Source organism: Gymnodraco acuticeps, unplaced genomic scaffold (assembly GCF_902827175.1).
Source record: "Gymnodraco acuticeps unplaced genomic scaffold, fGymAcu1.1, whole genome shotgun sequence".
NCBI classification, from domain to species: domain Eukaryota; kingdom Metazoa; phylum Chordata; class Actinopteri; order Perciformes; family Bathydraconidae; genus Gymnodraco; species Gymnodraco acuticeps.
In genome coordinates this window covers 128,515-134,019 of record NW_022992310.1, presented here as the reverse complement: position 1 = coordinate 134,019, position 5,505 = coordinate 128,515, and the positions used below count along the sequence as shown (strand labels likewise).

At 41.3% G+C, this 5,505-nt stretch overlaps 1 non-coding gene across 1 annotated transcript; it reads left to right on the top strand.

Moving 5' to 3' along the window:
• The first annotated feature begins 3,090 nt into the window (after positions 1-3,090).
• trnam-cau lies at positions 3,091-3,162 on the top strand. The gene has a single exon. It is a non-coding gene; the product is annotated as a tRNA-Met (tRNA).
• The last annotated feature ends 2,343 nt before the right edge of the window (positions 3,163-5,505 follow it).

Sequence of the window (5,505 nt, the reverse complement as noted above, 5' to 3'; positions counted from 1 at the left end):
TTTCCTGATGTGCCAACATTGCAGACAATTCTCTATTAGATGCTATACATATTCAACTCCACTGTAATATAATGTATGTATTTTAAAAGAGAAACTTCATTATTTGTCAACCCCAAATGTATAATTGGTTCATTATTGAGTGAGAGTTACTGTTCAAATGTTTATTTCAGGGTGTCTTTGCTCCAAAGGGCCCCTATTATGCTTTTTGTTGCTTACATAATACTGGACTCATTTCAAAAACTGGCTGGTGGGGGTGGGGCAGTCCATGTAAACATTTATAAATAAAGCATATACTTTTAAAAGACTTAAAATGGTAAAAACTCAAGAAATTGTGTTTTTCAAGGATGGTACAGTGGTGGTATGAATGTGGCTTTCTGTCAAACACCTTGATAGCTCTCTTCTTGTCAGTGGCGTTTTCTCCCGGAGGCCAAGGGAAGCCAGGCTTCCCCTGTTTTTTCGGATTGTAGTTATAATTTAAATAAATAAATAAAAACACTTTGTTTTGTTTCGATAATTCTCCTTTGCTGTGTGTTGCTGCCGGCCGGCTCTCCCCCATTCTCATTGAGTACTTTACAAAGAGTGAAACAGCGCCCCTCTAGATGTTATGGTGAAACAGTAGATTGCACTCTCTGTTGCGAGAGGAGGCCAGCAGAATCTGGCTTCCTTTGGTGAAAAAAAATGGAGGGATTGACCAATCAGATGAGGCCCACGTGATGCCCCTGCCAACCTGTGATTGGTCAGGGCCATGCCAAGGGAAGCCAGCCGCCTCTAGCTTCCCTTCAGGGGCGGCTGGCGGCTGGCGATTTGATTGGACACTGCCATCCAATCAAATCACATCAACATCAGTTTTAATACTGTAACTGTCATCACCGCCGTTAGAAATTATCAAGCAAATGAAGCATTATGGAGGGTGGAGATTTGGCGTACTTAATCAAACATAACTTTACTAAACTTCCGCTACAGCAGCAACTGAAAATTAAATCAGATGACAGGCCAATGCCCGCACTCGAGCTGTGTGTACACAGAGGAAAAAGGGAGAGAATCGGACGTTCAATGAGGACAATTATGTCCGCACGGAGTGGCTAACTGGAAGCGCTAAACTTCAGCGTCTATTTTGCTGGCCATGTCTTCTTTTTGACAAGGATTCGTGCTCCCTGAACAATCCTTGGGCAACTTCAGGATTCATCGACCTTGCCAACCTGTCACGGGCAATTGAGAGGCACGGTAAATCCAAAAATCACATAGATTGTGTGATTGTCTGCCTACATTAATAAGTAAAATGCTTAAATTAATAAGAAGAGAGTTTCAGCTGGAGAGTGCGTGCGGACCTGTCGGTTAGATAACAGGCGTGTGCAAGTCCTGCATCTGTGTGATACAAATGTGTGTAAAATGATACCGGGCGCTGTAATCATTCATCTGGTTACGTTATTGACCGCCCCCCGACCCAAAAAATGGGCTTCCCCTACATTTTTCCCCACGCCACGCTACTGCTTCTTGTACAGCTAGGGTTGCCAACCGTCCCGTATTAGCCGGGACGTCCCGTATTTGAGCCAAAAGGGGCGTGTCCTGTACGGGACTTTGTTTGTCCCGGATTCCCGTGTAAAGGGAAAAATAAAAAATATTTTTCTGTTTGCGCGCAATGCAGTGTGTCTGGCTGCGTGCCTGTGTGTTTGTGTGCTGTATCCGAAGGGCACTAGGACCGCTCAGTTGACAGGGCAGGCACATAACATAACCCTAACACCGAAATAAAGTAACAAAAAAAGTAACTAAATCCGCCAGAAACCCGAAAATCTTCTGTCCCGTTTTTCCATTTCTGGAAGTTGGCTGTTCTATCGGTTTCAGTTTTGTGGCACAAGCAAACGACCAGTTTGTCAAACAGTATTCAATGTGGGATAGAATCATACAGTGGAGGTATGACTTTGCAGTATTGACAGTTAAAGGTGGGGTAGGTAATTTTGGAGAAACCAGCTCGAGTGCGCTAGAATTTGAAAATACACAGCCGGAAAAAATCTGCCACTTCCTTACAGAGCGCCTCCTCCAACACACACGAACGCGCACATGACCAATGAGGGCACGAGATAAGTTTGAGCACAGATGGAAGGCTGACAGGCAGGTAGGCCATCCAGTTACTTTAGCCGGGCCGGCTCAGATGATTGGTCGTGCTTTTTACAGTACTCCGGCTTCCACAGATGACATTTTTGTATGGATTTTTTGTCAAAGCACTTAAGATATTCATTGCTATCGGGATGTTAAGAGCATTCCATGGAATATAACAAAAAGTGTATCTCGGGGCGGTTTCTCAAACTTACCTACCCCACGTTTTAAAAAGGGTCTAATTTGTTTAAAATGTTGCAAGTTGAATTTAATGGTATTGGATATTTTCTTAATATGTTTCTTAAAAGTCAAGTTTGAGTCCATTCAGACTCCAAGATACTTGAACTGGGAGACTAGTTCTATTTCTGCTCCGTTTAAAAACACATTAGATCCTTCGCTTTTGACTGGTCGTTTACTGAACATCATGCATACTGTTTTTTTTTTTTACATTTAACTGTAAGCAAATGTTGTTCAGTCAGTGTTGAACCTTGTCCAAGATGAGATCATTTCAGTGTTTTTTCCCGTGTATAAAGATGACCGCATCATCGGCATACATTTGCACATTCAACTCAGGACATACATTAGGCAAGTCATTAATGTACAGTGAAAACAGTAACAGTCCAATGGAACCTTGTGGAACCCCAACATGGTTGACAAGGTAGGGCGATTTTGCACCGTTGACCAGAACACACTATTTTCTGTTCAATAAGTAAGACTTAAAACAATGTATTGATACACGGAGCACTTGGTGGTCAACTGTGTCAAATGCCTTCCTTTGAGTAGGTACATGCTTACTCAAGAGACTATCATCAGTGCCTCAGACACAATGAACATAAAAGGCAAAACACCTGGAATTGTATTTTTTAAGGGCCTCTATTGCAAAAGGTAAAGAAGAACGATTGGATTTGGTATGCGCTGCCTTTGTCAAGGTTGAAAATTGAAACGGCCGACAATGAGTACAGTACAATTTTGCCAGCCTTGGAGTGCTAAACATCGAGCAGAGTGGCGCAGCGGAAGCGTGCTGGGCCCATAACCCAGAGGTCGATGGATCGAAACCATCCTCTGCTAATTGTAAATGCTTTGGATCAGCAGATTCTCTCTGTCCATTTTAACCCTGTTCACAAGGCCATATTTAAATAAGACGATGCATCCGTTATCACAAGTGCTAAAGTGTAGCCGATGCAAACGTTGCTGCGATTATCAACCTACAGTCCTCCAATCTTCCAACTGACCTATGGAGGTGTGCATACAAGCTTAAATTGTTCAATCTGTGAATTGATGCGGAAAGTAATCCTCAAACAACAGTTCACTATACTCTACTCTACTCTACTTTACTCTACTCTACTGACCCTGGCTGGGGAAATTGTCAAGATTTGGGAAGAGCTCTTTGAGTAACTCGAGGAGCCAAAATAACACATCTTGGGCCACAGCCAGGTATAGGAGAGGTGTGGTCTGTTGAGCACAAAATTGCTTCTCTACTCATTTCAAAGGAAATTGTTCTGTTTGTTTCAACCAACTATGACCTTGGCGCATACTGGTGCAGTTTTCAGTTGAAGGTGAAGCGGCAGAGAGATGAGTTAGTTACGTGTCTGAGTCTCTGTGTAAAGATAGCATCTCTTTGTATACATCGTGGACCATTTATATGGTGTAATGGTTAGCACTCTGGACTCTGAATCCAGCTATCCGAGTTCAAATCTCGGTGGAACCTTTCCTTGAGTACCCTGAAAAAAGCCAGCTTCTACATCTCAGGAGGATCTTGTAGCAGGATAGTGGTTGCAATATGGAAGATGAAGACTGACTTGAGAATAAGTCTATCAAGTTAAGTCAAGGGAATAATCTGAGTGGCGTTAGGACAACAACCTGCTCCTTAACACCTCTAAAACCAAGGAGTTAACGATTGACTGCAGGAGAACAAAGAAGGAAGTCCACCATATGTATGGAGAAGTGGAAGGCGTGGAGAATTTCAAGTTTCTTGAATTCAATATGTCAAAACATCTTACAAGGATCTCCAACACATCACACCGGGTTAAAAAGGCCCAGCAAAGACTCTACTTCCTGGAGAAATTAAAACAAGCCAGGCTCCCACAGAAACTTTGTGAAGAAACAAGGGGATGAGTGGTAACTTGCTCACTCTGCCCTTTACCTCCTCACAAAAATATTTAAGTTTCCCCTCAGAAGATTAATGACTACGTGGGGAATTACATGTTTCAAATGTTTGTAGTCCAACTTTTATATATAAATCATGATTTATATCCTTTTATTCCCTGGCTTGAAGGAGCATTACTTTCTGCTGCTTTGTAAATATTTAAGTCCACTTTTAAAGTGCTACATGCTGCAGTTTAAGACAATTATTCATGTACACAATAATTACACTTTGTGCCATTCATATTTTAAACAGACCTTTATAACTAAATGATGACCGGTATTTATTTGCAAAAATCTTAAATTTCAACCTTGGAGATTTGTTAAGCTGGTAAAAATGTAAACATCTTAGCACATAAAGTGCATATGGACTTCAGACTAACCTGCAATAAAGGCTGCATTTGGAAGGATGGCAAGGTTTTCTAATGAACATTTATCAAAACAGTGCACGTTTAATCTTCTCCCTTTTACTGACATGGCCAATGTATGCTAATCCTATGTAGCATGAGTTTTTTTAAGACTTTTCTAGTCCAGATGAGCTTTTATTGGACTGTTGTATGTTGATGTATGCATGATAAGAGCCAAGCATTGCAAAACAAACATTGGATTAACACGCTGTTATTTAAGAAATGTATACACGTTTTATTATATTGCTACCAAGATAACATCTCAGATATCACGCGCGCCAAGGCACTGAAAATAGACGAGATCAATCTATTATATGCGGTATTGAATGTCTCCTCGCTCATCGTCCCGTTCAACTTTTCCTCGTTGCTCATCGTCCCGTTCAACAACTGCTGGTCTACTTCATGGAGTACTGAAAAAACATTTGAGTCATAAATGATGGACGTCAAGACAATAAATGATGTTCTCTAGACTGAAATCACAGCATGAATTATTCTGTAATAGTTTCTCAAGGGCTTGGTTACTTAATAAATCCTGTTTTTGTAAAAAATGAGCGACGTTGGCAGCAAATTTAGCAACCAAACATTGATGCATTAACTTATAAAAGACATGCAAGTGGTTTGTTTTAGCTCATATACACACATTATTAACTTGCCATTACTGCGTTTCAAATTAATCATACATTTCCCAGATCTTTTACACCACTTTTATGCGACACATACTGTTGTCTTTTTGGCCTTTGGCGCCACCTTTGCCAGCGTCTCGCTCCAACATGGACTCCATCGACTGGAAAAGTGCAAAGGCTTTCTTTAAGGAGACCTCATCGGGAGACAGATCTGTAGGACACATTATTATTAAAGGTTA